The 23,540-nt window shown below is 38.3% G+C and overlaps 1 pseudogene; it reads left to right on the top strand.

Moving 5' to 3' along the window:
• Positions 1 to 2,411: 2,411 nt before the first annotated feature.
• Positions 2,412 to 23,540, top strand: part of LOC143568315 (3-ketoacyl-CoA synthase 1 pseudogene) — a 31,940-nt pseudogene continuing 10,811 nt past the window's right edge.

Below are 23,540 nucleotides of genomic sequence, written 5' to 3'. Positions count from 1 at the left end.
GAAGGGAAGAATGGAGAATCAGGTGTTGTGATATATAAATTTTGAAATGTTTAGCAGATCATATTCGTGATTTAATTCTTGTAAAAAGGTTTTGGAAAGAGAAATATAACATGGTTCTGATTTGGGGACGGTTATTGAGATGATGAAGGGAAGCTAAAACACCTGATTGGTTGCATGCCCTAAATCCTCTAACACCAATCATAATTTCAATAAATAATAGTAAGGGTAGGACACTGCATAATCGTTAAACACTTCGCTCTCATGTTGGTATTTTATATAATTTCGATCTAAAAAAAAACTATTAATGATGTTCATGTGTATGTTTCAAACCGTAATTAGATGTCACATATTATTCTAGTCGTTACTATAATACCATCGGTGGTGTTAGACCGCACACGCAACCCAGAAAGTTAAATCTAATCGTCTCGTTCAAGGGTTCCATAATTTATCATTATTATTCAATGAAGTAGTTATTCATTAATAACTATTACTTAGTCGGTGTCAGATGCCGATATAGGCGTGCCACGTATATAACTAACTCAAGGATTTAAGCAATTATACATGCAACTCTAGTTATCATATTCATATAATTATAAAGTAGCAAATATATATTATATTCATACATGCGTGTTCACATGTTCGACTTTAAAGGTCGGTGCGGCTTATACCGTGCTCTTAACCTGGCATAACACCGGCTGTTTTAAATATTACCACTATCAAGTGATACTTCTATAAGACAAATAACCATGACACTTATTGTAATATTAATTCTCGTAACTGGTCATAACTAGCACATGCACACGTGTTGGTCGCATTTAATAACTGACCTGTTAATCTCTAATGTCGTACACAGATGACCACAACCATATACTCTATCTTAATTATTGACATTAATCAAAATTATATTTCATTCAATATCTAGAAACTATATAAAGTTTACATTATTAATCTGCGTATTAAACTAGGAAGGTTTATCAACATCTCATGTGCCGTATGTGTTCGCTTTACTTTAAGTCGTTATTATAAATGTTTTAACATTTTATAATTGTTCTCGTGATTATCTTCTATTAGTGGGCTTTTATTGCCTCGAAAGCCCGTAAGTTTGATGCGTGTGTATATATATATATATATATATATTAGGTTCTAAAATAAGGGTTGTTACATCATGGTCTTCAAATCTGTTTATCAATCAACCGAAACAAATAGTTTTGTGCCTTCAAATCTTTAAGGCGCGTGGTCTCCAAACTGGTCTGTTGGGCAGCAGAAAGTTCAGTTCATTCTCGAGGTTCAGTGTACCTCGGCTCTATTATAACCCAATACTCCTTTGATTTCAGCAATGTCTTCATTAGAAAGCTCCAATACTCATAATCCCCATCGAACTTTGGGACGCTGGGTAATTGAAAGTTTGATTTTTCTGCTACCATTGTTCTCTCTTAGTGGTTCTTCCAGATTGCTTTGATACCACTTGTAAAGTAGTAATATCATAGAAAAGAATCATTCAAATTTTTTGGTCCATTGATCAACAAAAGAGCTGCTATAAATAGCTTACAAGAAAATAATTGAAAAGAAAGTACAACTCTTAGACCTGGAAAGACACACCTTCATAAAACTAGAAGAAGGCCAAATAACTCATATAACTATTGTAACTGATGCATTAAACATGCAGAATAAAAACACACATGTTGGGCAAAAGCCCAATTATTTGAAACTAAAATAAGAAAACAAGGGCACTTCGAAGAAAAAAACCGTTGCCCATCGGCATGCCAAAAAAAAAAACGTCGCCCCGCCAAAAAAAAGAACATGTCATCTTGCCGGAAATCTTGAAGAGCACCTCGGAGCCACCGGGTTTTGCAACAAATGTCAGCTAGTTATTAGGCAATAAAAACAACACCCCCCCCCCCCCCCCAAATGTCAGCTAGTTATTAGGCTATAAAAACACCCCCCCCCCCCCCCCTCTTCTTGTAAAAGAACACGTATGGTGAAATTACGGGGACAAAATGAGAAATTCTTGATTGATGGGGATATTTTGTGGATCTCTCTCTTCATAAAATTAGAGTACATTTTGAGAATTTCCATTTTCATTTATCTTCAATCAAGTCAATTTACATTTTTTTTCTTTTAACCAACCTATACTTACTTTTAATTTTCTTTTCATTTTTTTTTCGGTGAACTCATGTCAATCATTTTTATTGAATGATCAAGATAATTCAAGTTTACAACTACATTTTCATGCTTTACTTTCTCCGTGCATATTAGACTAGATTAAGAGTAGATTAGCGTAGATAGTTAAGAATAGATTTAATTCCTTTATCCCCTCCAAAGTTGATTCTCGTTTCCTGCTTTCCTTAATAAGTGAACTCCTTCCCTCCATTGCACATTTGCACCTCATTTGTATTATTTTTCATCACTTAATGGCTGGGGTTAGCATCAAATTCCATAATAAAGTAACTGAATTGTTACAAAATTTAGATTTCAAATACATCAAACTTACCCATGACTATTCACTTCTATTCCCCTAAGCTCTCATTCATCTCACTCTCTCTATCCTTCACTTCGGACTCCAACATTTATGGATCATCACTTTCTTCCTTTTAGCTTCACAAGTTTACTTAGCTAAACGTTCGAGGCCAACTTATGTTTTCGACTTCACTTTCTTCAAACCCGATGACCACTTTAAAACGTCCATAGAAGCCATTGTGAAAGAATATAAAAGCATGGGAGTTTTCAATCAAGATACTATAAATTTTCAAGAATGTGTCATGGCCAGTTCAGGATTAGGGGACGAGACATACATCCCCACAGGCCCCGCAGATGTGTTGAATTGGAAGATAATTCTAACCGAGACGGAGATTGTCATGTATGGTTTGCTCAACTCTTTATTTCAAAAGACGTGTATTGCACCACAAGATATCAGTATTCTGATTGTGAATTGTAGTGTGTTCAACCACCCGTCTCTGACTTCTATGATTGTTAACCGTTGCAAGCTTAAACCTGAAATCTTGAGCTACAGCCTAATTAAGCGGAATGGGCTGAGTGTATTAGTCCCATTTTGTTTTAGTCTTTTGTATTGTAATTATATGTAATGGGCCGTTTTGATTATGTTGTATGTTATAGGCCCAAGGGAAATAATGTTGTAAAGTCCATTGGATATTTGATGTGACTTACTTCTCATGCATGCTTCCATATAAATAGGAAGCATGACATGAGAAATAAGTTGTTCATTGAAAATCAAAGAAACCTTTTGCCAAATTCTTTAAGTACACATATCTTTCTTTCTCTCTCTCTCTCTCTAAAACCTGAAAATAACATCTCAATATCCGAGACTGCTTAGGTGGCTTAGTGTGATTTCCGCTAGCACTAAGTTCGGTTGATCCAAGATCATTGTTAGATCCACCCGCGTCAGGACCTACAATTGGTATCAGAGCTTTGGCTCACTAGTTGAGGGTTTTGGATCACAACCTTGGGTTTTGATCTTGAGAAGAAGAAAACAAATGTCCTTGACAAGAAAACTACAAAAAGATTCGGCTTCAAGTTCATAAAATGTCTTTGAAAGTGTTCTCGGTGAAGATAACAAGTGTTCAAGTTCTAGATCTAAAAGGCTTTAGGCTTAAAAGTGATAAATTTTGATGTTACAAGTTGTTGAAAAGTGTTAAAATTAACAAGTTAAGAATTTCGCTTCTTGATACGGGCTAAATTATATATAAATATTATAACTATTTCCTACACTTTTGAGTGTGTTTGGGTTGTTTTATTAAAATATAAATTGAGATTTTAAAGATTTTAAAAGACAACAACTTAAACTTAAGCATTCTTACTAAACTTGTTACTAGCGATTGTATTTTCAATTAACATCATACATTGTTGCCATTTCTTTTAACGAAGAGATGATTACTAATTTGTGTATGACACTTTAAAATTCAATAATTACTTAATTTATAAAAGAAAAAAAAAAGATGCCAACGAACATGTTGAAAAAAAAAATTAGAGTGCTCTTTGGTTTTTGGTTTAAATGTGCCAACACATTTAATATGGCTTTTGACTTCGAAATTACTTATCCACATTTCTTTTTGTAATGTCAAGGACAAAACGTCAGAGCAAAGTAAAAAAAAAAACTAATAAGAAAAGGATCTTGGTAATAAATACCTAGATGGAATTATGTCACAAGCCATAAACGATTTTTCCCTATTAATTGTGGCACTAGGCCATGTAAAGATGAGGAGGGCCCATCAGTAAAGTCAACAAAACAAGCCCACGTGAAAAGGGTTTTAACTTCTTTAACCGCCTTTGATGGAAGGGATATAAGAGGCGTATTTAACCTACTGCTGAAGGGGGAGGGAGCCGCAGACAAGAAAAGTTAACAGCTACCAATCATAAGCACAGACAAAATATATATTTTTGGGGAGTCACGGCCGCCAAGAGAGAGGAAAAAAAAATTAAGAAGCAAGCAGGCTGGTAGCTCAATTCTATTTGCTTTCTTTTACGATGAACCGTAACATATATATTAATTTTGTTTCTTATCTTTTTATGAGTAGCTAAATAATTTTTTACTACCTAGGTTTTGGTTGAGTACTATGTTAGATTGATGGTTTGAGGAATTTTTATTTGACGTTGGTTGATTTAGTGTTATGGTAAAGTTTTTAGTTACTTTGGTCATGATATATATGCGTAATTGAATCCGATTTTTGCTTTAATAATTACTCCACTTGTGTTTGATAGTTGGTGATTGTTAGATGCATGATTAGGTTGTCTACTTTGTGTTTTTAACTTGTTTGCGATTTATGGTCGAAAGAATCATAGGAATAATTATTGAGAGCGGATTAGATTTTATTATTCTATCTCTAGAGAGGCCGGGGGCAATTTAGTGTTGTGTCATCTTTGTCTTTTGCGGGTTTGGGTACTAATTGCGCGGGAGTGAGTTAGCCTAGGTCCCTTTAGATTATTGTGATGCAAGTCGTGTTCCAATTAACTAAAAATACCCCATTTATATTAATATATATTGTATTCAAAGAGACCGGGAGGTGATTTGGGTTTTGGGGTACCATAATATTATTAGGCAAGGTGAGACTGGGAGGTGATCCAAACCTTTAACAATTGAGCTTCACATGTCATTAGAGTTCTAGGGTGTCGTTGGTGAGGCCGGGAGGCGATCTAACGTACTTTAGTGGTCTTTAGTGTCATATTTTTTAGATATTGTTTTTCAACCAAGTCAAGTTAGTTAACTATTAATTTAACTTGTAGGATTCCATTACCTAGGTAGTCGTTTCTCGCATTTGGTTAAAACCCAATTTTTATAAAGTTTCATTTTTAGTTTAGTTTTTAATTAGTTAAGTAATATTAGTTTAATTAATATTAAAAAAAAAACTAAAAAATCAAAAGAGAGTCTAGATAAGTAATTAATTTGGTTTAATAATTAGAATTTACCCACAGTGTCCTAGGTTCGATATCCGTTCTTACTTGCTAGCTACATAACGACCGGTACACCTGCCGATTGTGTGGTTTTTAGGTGAATTCGATAAAACTTGGTTATTAATATTATATACACTCTTTTCACACATCAAGTTTTTGGCGCCGTTGCCGGGGACACTAGTAAATTCTTTGTTTAAACCGAGTTGACTATCTGATCTGTTTATTTGTTTATTTGCTTTTTAGTTGCCTTTTGGTGCCTTTACTTGCTATTTGTGCCTTTAGGTTTGGTTTCTTTTGAAAATAAAAAAATAAAATAAAATAAAAATAAAATTATAAATAAAAAAAAAAAAATTATCAAATTTTTTTTTTAATTTTTAGTTTATGCACCATACTCGTTCACAAGGACCACCCTCCGTATTCCGCATCAGAAGAACCCGAGAGATATCTTAGCGAGAGGCTTAAGGAGCTTAGAGGAAGCGTGAGTTCTATACCCGACATCCAGGTACGCGTCCCTGCTCCTAGAATAGATTTGGGTGACGCCGTTCCACAACTATCGAGACAGACCTTTCTTGCTAAAGCCAAGATGGCATCGTGGGAGCCCGCTCTATAATCGTCCGACCAGCTGCGACTAATAACCAAAAATGGCAAATTCCCTCTCATGTCATGAATTCCATCACCAATTCTGCTCAGTTCTACGGCTTGGATGACGAAGATGCTCTAGGACACCTGTCCCGATTCGTTCGGATCTGCGAAACGTTTAATATTAATAATATATCGTCTGACGTCATTCATCTTAAGTTGTTTCCAATCTCACTTTCCGGTTGTGCTGTGTCATGGTTCGAATCTTTGCCAAACGCCTCAATAGCCATATGGGCCGACCTTCAATCGAAGTTCCTAAGAAAATATTTCCCTCCATCGAAGGCCGGACGTCTCCGCAAGCAAATCCATTCATTTCACATGGGCACCGATGAGTCCTATTTTTCTGCGTGGGAAACCGTTGTCCTCAGCATGGCCTATCCGATTGGGCTGTGGTTGAAAAATTCTATAATGGCCTTACCCCCGAAACTCAACAGCGGTTCAATACCGCCACTGGAGGAAGCATGGTCGATAAGCTTACCATAGAGGAGGCTGAAGAAATGTTCGAGAGCATAGCGTTAGCAGACCAGCATGCACCGAGTAGAAGGTCCGTTTCGGCTGCTAAGACCGCTGCCATCACACCATCCTGTGGAGTGCATCATGTTGATCAGAATGCGAGACTGTCGGCACAGTTGGAGGAGTTGACAAAGGAGGTTAGAGATTTAAAGCTGCAACGAAAGTGCGAGATTTGTCACAAAAATCACGAGATAGCCGATTGTCCCGTTGATTCTCAGGAGGAGGTGGATTTTCTTACTAATCAAAATCGTTCTGTCAATTCCGGGTGGCGAAACAATAACTCTAATTGGCGAGCAGGTAACTCCAGTTATCAGCAACGCCAAAATCTGTTCCAAGAACCCGCCCCAGAACCTGCTCCTGTGCCACATAATACTTCCAAGATCGATGAGCTATTGGCTAACCAATCTCAATTGTTAAATCAGCTCTTACAGAATCAGGCCAACACAAAATCCACTCTTTTGCAGCATGAGACGTTTTACGAAGGGGCAACAGGTCGCATTTCAGAATCTTGAGGCCAAGTTTGGTGAGTTATCCGCAAAGATTGATCAACGACCCTCGGGGAGTCTTCCTAGTGACACTGTCCCTAATCCCGGTCCTACCTATTCTAAACCATTTCCAAATGCTCATGCCAAGGCAGTGACCACCCGAAGTGGAAAAGGAGTTGTTAGCAACGCACCAAGAGAGGAGGAGGAAATCGAGAGGAGTTGGAGTTAGAGACGCCACCTGACAAGGTGAACCGAAGGCGAGACCCAACAAGTACCTCACAGTCAGGTGGTGCGTCAGTTGAGAAGGAGAAGCAGGTTGAGCAGGAACCGATGCGCGTCTATAAGCCAAAACTGCCATACCCCGGTCGTCTGGTGAGGAAGAATGATTCGGAGCAGTACTCTAGATTTCTCGACATGCTTAAGAAGCTCCATGTGAACATTCCGTTTATCGAAGGTCTTGCGAACATGCCAAAACACGCCAAGTTTCTTAAAGATTTGCTCACTAATAAGAAGAAACTCAATGAGCTTTTGACTGTTACTCTTAGTGAGGAGTGTTCTGCCGCCGTACAGAACAAGCTTCCTAGGAAGATGACAGATCCGGGCAGCTTTACCATTCCTTTCTTGATTGGTAATCTTAATGTTAGCAATGCTTTGGCCGACCTCGGTGCAAGCATTAACCTCATGCCTCTACTCTGTATTTGCCAAACTTAACGTGGAAGAGCTGCTTCCCACTCGAATGAGCATCTAGCTGGCAGACCGATCTGTGAAGTTCCCAAGGGGAATTGTGGAGAACATGTTGGTGCAGGTGGACAAATTCATCTTCCTGGTCGATTTTGTCATTCTCGATATGGATGAGGACTCGAACGTTACGCTCATCCTCGGCCATCCATTCTTAGCCACCGCACGTGCTCTCATTGATGTTGCCGATGGCAAATTGACTCTTCGAGTTCATGATGACGCGGTCACATTTGACGTACAGAAATCCTTGAGACATACTCAGCAGCAGGATGACACTCTCTACTTCATCGACACTTTCATGATGCATGTAGGCGATTATCTTACAAAGTTCTGCGAGAGAGACACATCTGACACTCGGATCATCAATGTGGAGAATCAGTTAGTCGAGATGACAGTATTTGATTTTGATCAGGAGCAGCAGTTGCCTGAGTCAGAAGGACACAAGCCGATCATGAGTTCCCAGGTTTTTTCTGATGTCCTAGCGGTTGAAGAGAGAGAGTTTCCGATCGAAAAACCATCTGTTGAGAACCCCCATCCTTAGAGCTGAAATATTTACCATATCATCTCGAGTATGCCTTTTTAGGGGAGGGGTCTCAACTTCCCGTCATCATCTCTTCGAGTTTAGAGACGGAGGAGAAGGAGAAGTTGATGGTTGTTCTAAAATCTCATAAGCATGCCATCGCATGGAAGCTTATGGATATCAAAGGTACAAACCCGTCGTTCTGCACGCATAAAATCTTTGTGGAGGACGAGTTTAAACCTGTGGTGCAGCCGCAGAGGAGGCTTAACCCGAACATGCAGGAGGTTGTTAAAAAGGAGGTTATTAAGTTACTCGACGCTGGTTTGATTTTTCCGATCTCTGACTCCGCATGGGTTAGCCCAGTCCAGGTGGTCCATAAAAAGGGCGGTATGACAGTTATCACGAACGAAAAGAATGAGCTCATACTGACACGGATTGTGACAGGGTGGCGAGTTTGCATCGACTACCGCAGACTTAACGAGGCCACACGAAAGGACCATTTCCCGCTTCTATTCATTGATCAGATGCTTGAGCGTTTGTCAGGGAAGCAGTTCTATTGTTTCCTTGACGGCTTTTCCGGTTATTTTCAGATCCCCATCGCCTCGGGTGATCAGGAGAAGACTATATTTACATGTCCCTTTGGCACATTCGCGTACGACGCATGCCATTTGGATTGTGTAACGCTCCTGCTACATTTCAGCGGTGCATGGTGGCCATTTTCCATGAGTTGATCGAGGATTCCATGGAAGTATATATGGATGATTTTTCCGTCTTTGGGAATTCCTTCGATGACTGTCTGCGTAACTTTGATCGAGTTCTCGCTAGATGTGAAGAGACGAACCTTATGCTTAATTGGGAGAAATGTCATTTTATGGTTCGTGAGCGTATTGTTTTAGGTCATAAGATTTTGTGCGGGGATTGAGGTTGATAGAGCTAAGGTAGACACCATTTCCAAACTTCCACCGCCCACTTCTGTGAAGTCTATTCGTAGTTTCTTAGGTCATGCGGGATTCTAGCGCTGATTTATTAAAGATTTCTCAAAGATTTCCCGTCCGATGACCCATCGTCTAGAGAAAGATAGATCGTTTGATTTTAGTGAGGAGTGTTTGAGGGCGTTTGAGTTGATTAAGGAGAGGTTAGTGAGTGCCTCTATTCTTGTTGCTCCTGATTGGACTCTTCCGTTTGAGATCATGTGCGATGCGAGTGACTTTGCTGTTGGAGCCGTGATGTGCCTAAAGTGGTATATAAAAATAATGCTATAAATCAACCTAGCACAGCGAGTAATAAAAACCTAGAATACCCTAAACCAAACCACTAGCAACAGGCAATTGAACCTATCGGGTGTAGGATAGCTATGGGAAGTCCGGGAATATCGAACCCTAGAGACACTAATTAAATTAACGAACTTAGATTCTAAAAGCTAAATAAACTAATAATTAAGAAAAAGATTCTTTTTGGATTTTTATTTATTTATATTATAAAACTAATTATTAGTTAGACTAATTTAACCTAATAAATTAAACTTAAAATTCTAAGACTTAGACGAAAACACTAATGAGAAAGGCGTTACCTAGGCAAGGAATCCGAATTGTGATGACTCGGGCTTTTATCGGTTACGGGAAAATGCTATTGGAACCGGGAATCTAAAAATATGAACCTTAGGAAACCTAATGGATCCCTAATTACTCTCAAGGTGTTACCTAAGAGGAAATCCTAAAGATCATGTAAAAGCACCGGCTTATTAGCTCACCTGTCAGTTCACCAATTATGATTAATTAACCTAAAAAATAGCTAACCCGTCGGTTTCATTATCTCAATGCACCTAAGTACATGGGGTGGTCTAGAAGAGATTTAAAAGACACGGGTAAACCGTGAAACTAGGGAAAACTAGGATAACTTCCTGTCAGACAGTTCAACCTAAAACCCTAATAACAAAGACAAACCCGACAACTTATCACCCGTCGGATGTCTAAGCAAGTAAGAATATAAACTTCTAATAATAGGCTAAAAAATCAGTTTCTATGGTGAATGAGCTCAATAAACCATAAACAAGTTGCAAACACACAGTAAACAACCCTAACATGCACCTATAATCGAAAGACATTCAATTAAGCGACACGTGAAACATTCATTTAAGCACAAATCAAAAGTAAATACGCATAAATAACATCCAATAAATCTGATCGAAACTTTTAATTAACCAAAATCCAATAAACAATTCCCGAAAACCGTTTAAACCCTTAATCAATCACAAAACATCAATCCAAACCTAGATAACTAAAAAGGTTTAGCCAATAATCATGTTCAAAACAATAATAAAATAAATTGGTTTAACTAGTTTCATAATAAAAATAATAGAATTAAAAACAAGACAACCGTGTTTGAGTGAGTAGGTGAGAACCCTAACACCTCAAATAATTGACTTGCGGCCGATGTCCATCTTGTTGTCTCACCTCTCACCAATAAAAAACAATATCCCACGGCTTCTGTGTGCTTTTGTGACTCCCAAAAAGAGAAAACTAATAACAATCTCTCTTTATAATGGGTCTTAGAATTTGACCGACTTCTATCTGCTCTTCTGTTTGACTTCGGCTGCTGTGTGTCACCAACCAATAATTTATGTGGTGGTAAATTAATAAGGATCTATGAAAACCTATCTTGCATTCCACGTAGCCGCCAAAGAAATCAAACTCCGAAGGCCTTTTTTTTTCCTTTCGTGGGCTATTGCAAACCTTTTGGGCCCCACCCAATTGAACCCTACAAGAAATAACTCAATTAGTTACAATAACCAACTTTAAATATCGAGTTCGATGAATGGTCCATTCCATTTATTCAAGTATATTAACTTTGTTATTTATTTTTTTCTCCACCGAGCATTTAAACCGTCACCTCACATTATTATTATTATTATTATTATTATATTATATTATATTATATTATATTATATTATATGTTATTTATTTTTTTTTTGAAAGTGTTTTATATAGTTATAATAAAGATTATATATCAAATGATAGACTCGTCATTCGTCGGTCTCAAATTTATTGAAAGTGTTCCATTTTATCTCATAGTCTCTAGAAACCATTAAACTCATACATGAATCAAATAATAATAATATTCATTATAAACTTGGCTCTAAAGTATCCAAAACGTATGGAATATATATATATATATATATATATATATATATATATATATATATATATATATATATTAGACCACATCAAGCCGTGTTAGGTCAGCGTCGAGAGAAACATTTCCATCCTATCTATTATGCTAGCAAGACCCTCAACGATGCTCAGGAGAATTACACCACGACAGAGAAGGAACTTCTTGCGGTTGTTTTTGCGTGCGATAAATTCCAGTCCTATCTCGTGCTTTCTAAGACTATCATATTCTTTGATCATGCGGCTCTGGTTACCTGTTCGCTAAGAAAGATGCAAAGCCCCGACTCCTTCGTTGGATCCTTCTGCTTCAGGAGTTCGATATAGAAATTAAAGATAAAAGAGGGGCTGAAAATGTCGCCGCTGACCACTTATCGCGGCTAGAAAATCCTGACATGGATGAGACCCGGGAACAGGGGATTGGTGATGATTTCCCGGGTGAGACTCTGCTGTACTTAAAAGCGAGTGAAGAGGGGTTTCCATGGTTTGCTGATCTTGCTAATTATCTATCCTCTAGTGAGTTAGTGCCCGGACTGACATATCAGCAAAAGAAGAAGTTCTTTGCAGATATCAAGTTCTACATTTCGGAGGATCTGTACTTATTCAGTATTGGTGCAGATCAGGTGATTCGTCGATGTGTTTTTGGTGATGAGGCTCGTAGTATTCTTCGACATTGTCATGAGGGCCCGACCGGTGGTCATTTTGGTGCGACTTATACCGCCAAACACGTGTTTGATGCGGGATTCTATTGGCTGACTATTTTTCGAGATGCGCATGAGTTTGTTCGTTCGTGCGATGCATGCCAGAGAGTCGGTAACATCTCATCCCGAAATGAGATGCCCCAAAACCCCATCCAGGTGGTTGAGATCTTCGATATATGGGGCATTGATTTTATGGATCCGTTCCCTATGTCTAGAGGGAACAGATACATCCTCGTTGCTGTTGACTACGTGTCGAAATGGGTGGAGGCTCAGGCCGTACCCAGAAATGATGCACGGGTTGTAGTGGGATTCCTTCGGAAACTCTTTGCTCGATTCGGTACTCCTAAGGCCCTGATCAGTGATCGGGGTACCCACTTTTGTAATGCTCAGATGGATAAGGTTCTGAAACATTATGGGGTCACCCATCGACTTTCTACAGCCTACCATCCTCAGACTAGCGGTCAAGTGGAAAACACCAATCGTGGCATTAATAGGATTTTAGAGAAAAGTGGGGAACAGTCGAGCCGACTGGGCTAAAGATGTTAGATGATGCACTCTGAGCCTTTCGTACTGCATTTAAAACACCTATCGGGACCACTCCCTTTCGGCTAGTTTATGGAAAGGCGTGTCATCTTCCTGTTGAGTTAGAGCATCGTGCGTATTGGGCTTTAAGAGCCGTAAATCTTGATTTACTACGGCGGGAAAGAGTCGTTATCTTCAAATTCATGAGGTAGAGGAGCTACGGAATGAAGCATACGAGAGAAGTTGGGGGTATAAGGAGCGGACAAAGGAACTTCATGATAAACATATTAGGGGGCCCAAAGAGTTTAAGTGTGGGGATAAGGTTCTTCTATATAATTCCCGGTTGAAGTTGTTTCCAGGTAAATTGAAATCCCGATGGGCTGGTCCGTTCGTTGTGAAGGAGGCATTTCCGTATGGAGCGGTCGAGATAGAGGCTGATGATGGACATTCTTAGAAAGTGAATGGGCATAGATTGAAGCATTATGTTGGAGGTCCACTAGGTGATCGCGAGGAGAAGGCGATCTACCTTGATCCATCTGGAGAGTAGAGGAGGAGAGCACACTCAGGACTTTGCCCGAGTTGTAGAGTTTGTATAAAACTTAGTTGCATCATTTTCTTTTATTTTTATTCTTCTTTATTTTATTTTTATTTTATTTTCCTTTGAGTCTGTTTTAGTCCTTAGAGTCTGTTTGATGTCTGCTTTGGGGTTGTTTTGAGTTTTATTTTGCAGGATTGGATTTTCTCGTTCGTACTCAATCTCTATTCGGATGAGGATTTTTCCGAGCCTATCATATTGTAGAGGACACCCACAAGCTGCGGCCGTGAATGAAACGCTATACGGCCGCCTAGGAACAAGACTTGTGAAGAGAATTGCATCATTACCAAGGGAGTCTGTTCCACTTTACATGTTTTAGATTTTAATTCTATTTTATTTTTTGTCATTTTCTATTCCTACATTGGGGACAATGTAGATTTTAAGTGTGGGGATGGGAAACTGGCGTTTTTCTTAAAAAAATTAAAAAAAAATGTAAAAAAATAAAAAATATATAAAATAAAAAAATAAAAAAAAAATTGTCCTTGAAATTGTTTTTTTGCATTTAATAGGAGATGATATTAATTTACCGATGAATTTTGACAACACTCTTGAAAATTTTTATGAAAAAAAAAGTTTTTAGATCAGCACATATACTGGGATGTAACTGAACAGGTAGACTCTGTATTTGATGTGTCAGTAGGCTCAGCCCCTTAAGAATGAAAGGACAGTATGCTTGTAGACTTAATTGAACTTAAATTGAACTTAAATTGCTTGATTTTTAGTGGGATACATGTTAGACTATACAAAATGGGATGAAAGGTCGGACCATACTCAAGCCTTATGTTTAGTTTGATTGTAAAATTAAAATTTTATAGAAATCTGAATAGACTAATCATACGATGCTTGGATAGGTTTAACGTTAGGGTATGCCTAAGTAGCCTGTGATATAAACATAAATTTCATACTTCTAGTTTTAGTGGTTAACACTTCATAGACGTATGGTTTTATAACCTTAAATCCTGTATTGATGGGATGCTCCGGAATTCGGAGACCATGGGTCTTTATGCGGTATATCATCTGGGTATTCATATCTCCTAAGTGGATTTATGAATATTAAAAGAGCTCAAAGAGCAAACCCACAGTTTTTCTGCCATATATAAGTCATTAAACATGATCATCCAGTACTTCAAAGTACAAATACACTACTGACTTGATCATCCACGCTGTTAGTCATATGGGGTCCCCTTGTTCGCGTCCTAATACCATTAAGAAACGGACCACAAGGGACACGTCATATGTAAGCCCTACAGATGAATTCGTGCATACTCACCCATGGAGATAGACTTTGGGGTATTGCTTGATAACGGGGGTATGTCATGTAGTGGGGAACACTTACTAGTTAGTTACTTAATACATACCTTAATCGTATCTAATGGTTGCCAGGTAGACCTTAATGCTTAAGCTTAGGTGGATAAACAATATCCTTGATCGTCTTTAGCTGTTCTTATATTGGCACAACATGTTTTGATCAACTAGATATAAGGTTTAAGTCAACTTGGGGTGGCTCGGGTCCGGTAAAACCGTGTGAAATTGTTCTTAATTGTGGGTCCCACTAGATCATATAAACTAATAAACTTGTCACATCTTACTTGCCTCGATAAGTATTAAAGGGAATGGGTTTAGGTGGACAACAATACTGGCAATCGACCAGATTTATCTTATTAGGCGAACTCAGATAAATGGACAGCTGTGTAGTTGTCACGGTTTAAAGCGGATAAGTATGTCGGAAATCGTGATTAATGTGTTTGATAGTTTTAAATATTGAAAATAAAAGAAAATTCAAGAGTTGTGGGCTTACAGTGTATATCTCGGTTATGATCCTGTGCAGACTACTTTTTCAGGGACGAAAAAGGTTCAAGTGTGGGGATATTTGATACGGGTTAAATTATATATAAATATTATAACTATTTCCTACACTTTTGAGTATGTTTGGGTTGTTTTATTAAATTATAAATTGAGATTTTAAAGATTTTAAGAGACAACAACATAAACTTAAGCATTCTTACTTAACTTGTTACTAGCGATTGTATTTTCAATTAACATCATACATTGTTGCCATCTCTTTTAACGAAGAGATGATTACTAATTTGTGTATGACACTTTAAAATTCAATAATTACTTAATTTATAAAAGAAAAAAAAAGATGCCAACGAACATGTTGAAAAAAAAAATAAATTAGATTGCTCTTTGGTTTTTGGTTTAGATGTGCCAACACATTTAATATGGCTTTTGACTTCGAAATTACTTATCCACAATTCTTTTTGTGATGTCAGGGACAAAACGTCAGAGCAAAGTAAAAAATAAAAAAACTAATAACACATGGATCTTGGTAATAAATGCCTAGATGGAATTATGTCACAAGCTATAAACGATTTTTCCCTATTAATTGTGGCACTAGGCCATGTAAACATGAGGCGGGCCTATTAGTAAAGTCAACAAAACAAGCCCATGTGAAAAGGGTTTTAACTTCTTTAACCGCCTTTGATGGAAGGGATATAAGAGACGTATTTAACCTACTGCTGAAGGGGGAGGGAGCCGCAGACAAGAAAAGTTAACAGCCGCCAATCATAAGCACAGACAAAAGATATATTTTCGGGGAGTTACGGCCGCCAAGAGAGAGGAAAAAAAAATTACGAAGCAAGCAAGCTGGTAGCTCAATTCTATTTGCTTTCTTTTACGATGAACCGTAACATATATATTAATTTTGTTTCTTATCTTTTTATGAGTAGCTAAATAATTTTTTACTACCTAGGTTTTGGTTGAGTACTATGTTAGATTGATGGTTTGAGGAATTTTTATTTGACGTTGGTTGATTTTGTGTTATGGTAAAGTTTTTAGTTACTTTGGTCATGATATATATGCGTAATTGAATCCGATTTTTGCTTTAATAATTACTCCACTTGTGTTTGATAGTCATTGGTGATTGTTAGATGCATGATTAGGTTGTCTACTTTGTGTTTTCAACTTGTTTGCAATTTATGGTAGAAAGAATCGTAGGAATAATTATTGAGAGCGGATTAGATTTTATTATTCTATCTCTAGAGAGGCCGGGAGGCAATTTAGTGTTATGTCATCTTTGTCTTTTGCGGGTTTGGGTACTAATTGCGCAGGAGTGAGTTAGCCTAGGTCCCTTTAGATTATTGTGATGCAAGTCATGTTCCAATTAATTAAAAATACCCCCTTTATATTAATATATATTGTATTCAAAGAGACCGGGAGGTGATTTGGGTTTTGGTGTACCATAGTATTATTAGGTAAGGTGAGACCGGGAGGTAATCCATACCTTTAACAATTGAGCTTCACATGTCATTAGAGTTCTAGGGTGTCGTTGGTGAGGCTGGGAGGCGATCTAACGTACTTTAGTGTTTTTAGTGTCATATTTTTTAGATATTGTTTTTCAACCAAGTCAAGTTAGTTAACTATTAATTTAACTAGTAGGATTTCATTACCTAGGTAGTCATTTCTCGCATTTGGTTAAAACCCAATTTTTATAAAGTTTCATTTTTAGTTTAGTTTTTTATTAGTTAAGTAATATTAGTTTAATTAATATTTAAAAAAATCTAAAAAATCAAAAGAGAGTCTAGATAAGTAATTAATTAGGTTTAATAATTAGAGTTTACCCATAGTGTCTTAGGTTCAATATCCGTTCTTACTTGCTAGCTACATAACGACCGGTACATTTGCCGATTGTGTGGTTTTTAGGTGAATTCGGTAAATTTTGGTTATTAATATTATACACACTCTTTTCATACATCACTTCTCATGGCAACAAAATCAATGTATCAACCTTTGACCTTGTATTGACAAGTTAGGTGGAACAGATCCCGAGAAAGATTGTTTCTGGAAGCTTAAATTTTTTTCTTTCCCTTCGTTTGAACCTTTTTCGCTTCGCATAGAATATTTTTCGCTTCGCATCACTATTCACTTTTTCGCTTCGCTTGAACCTTTTTCGCTTCGCATTACTGTTCACTTTTTTCGCTTCGCATGCTTAACCTTTTCGCTTCGCTTGAACCATTTTTTCGCTTAGCTTGAAAAAGTGTTTCGCGCGAAAAAGTTAACTGTTTTCAAAATTTAAACTATTTAAGGGTTGTTAAGTGTTTTAGACTACCAAGACCATGACGAGCACTAATTCTGAGTTGTTAAAGGGATATTTGTTGTTGGAAAACCAAGTGGGAACCCCTCAGAAGCCTCTTAAGTTTATGACCTTAGATGACAACTTTGTCGACTTCAAATGGAGGTTCATGAACTACATCTCATTGACTGAAACTAACCTAATGAGATGTTTTGAACAAGGTCCTTATATTCCTGTGACTCGCACTGATGCAGGGGAACAACTTAAGACTGTTGAAAACTATGATCAAGCAGACAGAGACTTATTAGCACAAGACAAGAAAGCCTATCTCATTTTAACTGTCTGTCTTTCAATGAGATCACTGAGACTCTTCGTGAACACCCAAGTGCCAAGGGTTTGTGGGAAGCACTTGTTGAGAAGATTGAAGGCAATGCTGAAATTAGGGAAAACAAGAAGGCCCTATTAAAGGAAGAGTTAAATATGTTCAACCATCGACAAGGTGAAGCTGTGTTGGATTTGGTATAGAGATTTGAGAAGCTGATGGTTAGAGTCAGAGCTGCTAGTTTCAACATAACCAACTCTGAGGTAAATCACAATTTGATGAATTCGTTGCCCTATAGTTGGAGTACAAACACTATCACAATCAAGAGAACTACAAATCTAAATGCCATGACAAACAATGATTTGATTTCTACTATCAAGTCATTTGAAATGGATGAGCAGATGAGAATGAACAATCATCTAAGTTCCCTGAATCAAGCTGGAGTGAGTACTGCTTCCTCAATGCCAACTGCTTTCATTAGCAAGACTCAACAGAATGTGTATCCTGTGACTACTCCTAAGTACTCCCCAAGTGTGCCTTCACAACCAACTGCTTTCATCTCAACCAACAATCAATCAGATTCTTCAAGTACAAGTTCATTTCAAAAGGCAGTCGACAGTGCGGTTGCCCAAGCATTAAAAGCTCAAGGGATTTCCACATCTTCAAAACCTCAACCAAGTAAACCTTCAAGTTACTGTGAAGCTCTTCCGTTGTTGAATGACTCAAATGTCTCTATAGTTCATGCCTTTCTGTCATGTCATGAAGAATTATTACAGGGCAATCTATTGCCACCACACTTTGAGACTGGGGATTTGAAAGATATCAATCAGAAGGATCTTGAAAAGATGGATATCAAGTACCAAATGGCAATGGCTGTGCAAAGAGTCACAAACTTCATGAAGACGTATGGGAAGGATAGCTTCAATGACTCTGACAGGAAAAGGATTAGATTTGACAAGTCGAAGCTACGATGCTACAACTGTGGTGAGATGGGTCACTTTTCACGAGAATGCACGAATCCCTCAAAGCCAGCAAATGATATTCGTGTGACCGAGGTAACAGAGGAAGAAAACAGCAAAGTTGCTGGAAAGAGGCATGAAGTGCAGAAGCCAAGCAGCTCAGCTCAAAGAGTTGGGAATCATCCACACAAGGGCAATTCAAGTACAAACTCAAAGGCCCTTGTCTCCCAATCGGAGGTCCAAACTGGTATGGATTGGGATGATCAATTCCAAGAGCTGCAAAATACTCTCAACATGGCTGGCATGACTTTCACAACAATAATGAAGCTTCTTCATCTACTGCTGCAAGTTCTGATGCGTCACCCTCTGATGAAGTAAATAAAAATATTCGCTCTCAAGCTTGCGTGAATAAAGTTACACATTATAGATATCTTTAGGAGGTAGTTTTGAAAGAAAATGCAAAACTTCGTCAACTAAATGCTGAATATGTAAAGGATGACAAGATCTATGTTGAAAAGATTAAAACTCATCATGATGATGTTGCAAATCTTAAACTTAAAATCTTTCAAGAAGAGCACAATGTCATCTATTATGAGAACATAATTAATAATTTAAAAGATGAGATTGAAAAGTTGAAACTGGATTTTCTGATAAACGAGAAAAAGAAAAACAAGTTGAAAGATTTGAAGCATCATCTGAACAATTAGATGATTTTATTGGAGCTCAGAGAAGTACTAAAGTTAAATCGGGACTAGGTTATGACTATTCAGCGGTGCCTCCACCAATAAATGATAATTACATTTGCCTACCCCATTTTAGCTATAATACTTCTCCTGATGAAGAGATGGCTTATGGGATTAGTAAGGTACCAAAACCAGTGAAATTGTTCCTGCTGCCTCTCCATCAAAAGCTCAAATTTCATCATCTGATAAGTCTAACGTCAACGTGTCTTGTGTAGAGGTGATGTAAGTGGTGATTGTGGGAAGGTTAACCAGGGTTGTAAACCAAAAGGAGAATTAGAACCCCGATTTGAATCTTGTTTGGGTCTAACAAAACGATTAACAATCCTGTATGTACTAAAGTATGTGAATCAATGTTAGGAAGCATGATGTCAGGATCAAAAGCTATGTTTTGTGAAACATCTAGTGATGACTGTTGTACAAATATTTGTAATGAAAGTGAATGTTCTTCTTCTGATTCAGAATGTGAAACTGTTTTTGGTGAAACCATTAAAGTCAAAGTTAATGAACAGACTAGTCTAAGTTGCTCATCAACTGATCATAATGTTGAGAACTTAGTAAAAGAAAAATCCAAATTTGAAAATGAAAAACCAAGCACTTCCTGTAAATACGTGCCAACAAAGAAAACCTCTTTTTCCCAATATACAAATTTGAATAATAGTGCTCAATATTATGATCAGAATGATGGTGACTATTATTATTCTCAACAGAAACCTGGATATTCAAACTATTTTGCTTCAAAATTTTCAAATGTTCATCATTATAAGACAGATACAAGTTACAGATATGTTAACCCAACTACATCACCCTATCACACATATCTCAGTGACCAAGATATCTGTAAATGCAACCAAAGAAAATGTTGCTTTGTTTGTGGGAATCCGTCTCATCTTGCAAGACATTGAAAAAACTGGCATAAGCAACAAAGAGATCTAAACAGTAAGTTTGGTCAGACATTTTCTAAATTTCCTGCTCAAAATAAGAAAATGCCTAACCAAACTTTCACTTCAGCCAATGAGACAGATTTAAGACCCAAAAGAACTGAAAAACCCAAGAAACCTTTCTGGCTAGCCCAAAGAGAAAGGAAGAGGTTAGCTAAGGGATCTGAAGTTGAAAAGCCCAAGAACCCTTCAAAGGCTTTCTCAAAGGCTAACCAAGAAGATTTTGTAGTTAAGCTTGAACCAAAACCAAGGCAATCAAGAAAACCATTTCAAAACCGAGGAAATAATTCAAGTTCCTTGAGGGATTTCTCTTCAGACTCTGACTCACCTAAAGATTACATTTTCAGAAATCATAAATTAAACTTGGTGATTTTGTGTTTAATTTCCCCGAGACAAGTACGTCTCGGGAAACCCTCCACTAACTGGTTGTTCATGTGTGTAGGGTCAGCCAGGACGGCCTGTCAACAGCATCTGGTACTTGGACAGTGACTGCACCCGACACATGACAGGAGACGAGTCCCTGTTGTTCGACATCAAACCATTCAACGGTGGACATGTTTCCTTTGCCGGTGACATTAGAGGAGAAATTACCAAACAAGGAAGGTCTCGAATGGTACCTTGACATTCGATGAGGTCAATCTGGTGGAACAGCTCAACCACAATCTACTCGGTGTGTCTCAAATCTGTGATAAGAAATTCTCAACCCTATTTACAGAAAATGAATGTCTGATTTTGAAACCAGGTTTTAAAGTCCCTGAAGAGTGGATCATGTTGCGTACTCTGAGGCACAATGATGCTTACATTCTGGACATGAGAAGCAATTATTCCATGTGTTCCGCTTCTTGTTTGATGTCCAAGGCCTCGGAGAACGATTCATCCTTATGGCATCGACGTTTGGGTCACGTCAACTTTAAGAACTTGAATAAGTTAGTTAAAGGTGACCATGTGAGGGGCTTACCTGTAAAGTCTTTCCATTGTGCTGAAAAATGTTTATCTTGCTCTAAATGCAAACAGCATAAACTCCCTCACAGACCCAAGACCATAAATTCCATAAATTCCACTCTTCAACTGTTACATATGGATCTCTTCGGTCCCATTCAACCACTGGCAATAGGTCGAAATGCCTATTGCTGGTTATTACTGATGACTTTTCACTTTTCAGTTGGACATTTCTGTTAGGGCACAAGGACGAGACATCACAGTTTCTGCTCAGGTTTATCGTGTTGGTTGAGAATCAAACTGAAAAGAAGGTGAAGTGTATCAGAAGTGACAACAGCTCAGAGTTTTGCAACAAGGTGGTGAATGAATTCTGTCACACCAAGGGAATTGTTCATCAACTCAGCGCACCTTACACTCCCGAACAAAATGGGATGGCTGAAAGAAGGAACCATACGTTGGTTGAAGCCGCTAGAACAATGCTCTCATATTCCAAACTACCATTGATTTTCTGGGGTGAAGCCATCAACGCTGCTTGTTTTACCCAGAATAGTGTGCTTTTGAACAAAAGACTAAACAAGACTCCGTATGAAGTCTTCTATGGAACGAAGCCAAGGGTAAATTTTTTCAGAACGTTTGAATGTCCTTGTACCATACTCCAAACAAATGCTGGAACAACCTCCAAGTTTGCTGAAAAGGCGGATGAGTGCTATTTTGTTGGTTATGCTGCTAACAAATGTGCTTATCAGGTCTACAACAAGAAAACTAGGGTAATCTTGGAGTCGTTCAACATTGATTGGCAAGAATTGAACCCTACTGATGCACACAATGGTCCGGACTGGATGTTTTATTATGAAAGTTTGTTCAAGCAATTTCGCGGAATGTACATGACCCCTGCTGTACCAATGGTTTCCCATGTTGTTTCTCCACCGATTCAACCTGCTGATGATCAGTCTATCCTGATGCATGCTGTTTTGAGAGATCTTGGACATGTTGACATAGCTGCTGCTGCACCCATACTTAATATACAACCCGTGGCGAATCAACCAGCCCCGGTCAATGATGAGCAGCCCTCTGCCGACACCACTGAAATGCCAGTTGTTGAAGACATAACTGATTCAGATTCTAATTCATATGTGTCAGCCAACAACAATCAAAATGTTCAAGTCGATCAAGTAGAGCCACCTCCAGCAGAACCAAGTGTGGTAGAATTTGTCCCCACACCTCCCTCAGAAGAAGACAATCAAGGACATGCAATGGAGGTCATTGCATCAAATGTGTAGGTTGAACCAGGTCCGAATGATGCTTCTGATAACACCAACACTACCTCTGTTCTAGCCATTGTTGTCCCATTTTATGACAACCTATGGGAAAGTCCCACTGCACCAGAACACTTGGTCGATCAGGAGGAAGATGAAGTGAATCCTCAACCAAGTGCTTCTGTCCCTGCGACCACTGTTTCTCATCCCATAGAGAGCCTGACTATCCAGCTTGAGGCCACACCAGTCGAGCATGTCGACCAGATTCCACAGCTACCAATTCATCGTCGACATCCGACTAAGAACATCATTGGAGATCCGTCCGCTGGCATCCAAACACGAAGTACTTCCGGTAACATTAACAGATGTCTTTTTTCTTTTTTTATTTCACAGGTAGAACCCAAGGACTACAAGGTTGCACTGAAAGAGAACTCCCGGGTTGAAGCCATGCAAGAAGGGCTGTTGCAGTTCAAGAAGCTGAATGTTTGGAGACTAGTGAAGAAACCAGAAAATAAGAAGCCGATTGGAACGAAATGGGTGTTCCAAAATAAGAAAGATGACAAGGGGGTGATAATTAGAACAAAGCCCGGCTTGTTGTGCAAGGTTTTTGGCAACGTGAAGGTCTTGATTACGATGAAGTCTATGCACCGGTAGCCAGACTAGAAGCAATTCGCATCTTTCTGGCATACGCCTCGTACATGAACTTCAAAGTGTATCAAATGGATGTGAAGACTGCTTTCTTGTATGGGAAAGTAAAGGAAGAGATCTACGTTAGTCAACCGCCAGGTTTCGAAGATCCAAGTCATCCTGATCACGTTTACCGCCTTGACAAAGCACTTTATGGTGTTCACCAAGCACCTCGTGCATGGTATGCCACACTGGCCGATCATTTAGTGAAGAATGGATACAAGAGAGGAATTGTCGATCAAACTCTCTTTGTCAAGAAAGTCAACGGTGATCTTATTCTGGTCCAAGTTTATGTTGATGACATCATCTTTGGGTCCACGAATGAGAATCTGTGTAAGGAG

This window comes from Bidens hawaiensis, unplaced genomic scaffold (assembly GCF_021521415.1).
Source record: "Bidens hawaiensis isolate Kalapana, Puna unplaced genomic scaffold, B.hawaiensis_p1.1 tig00023907_1, whole genome shotgun sequence".
NCBI lineage: Eukaryota > Viridiplantae > Streptophyta > Magnoliopsida > Asterales > Asteraceae > Bidens > Bidens hawaiensis.
Note: the sequence above shows the minus strand (reverse complement) of the source record. Positions and strands in the feature narration are given on the sequence as shown.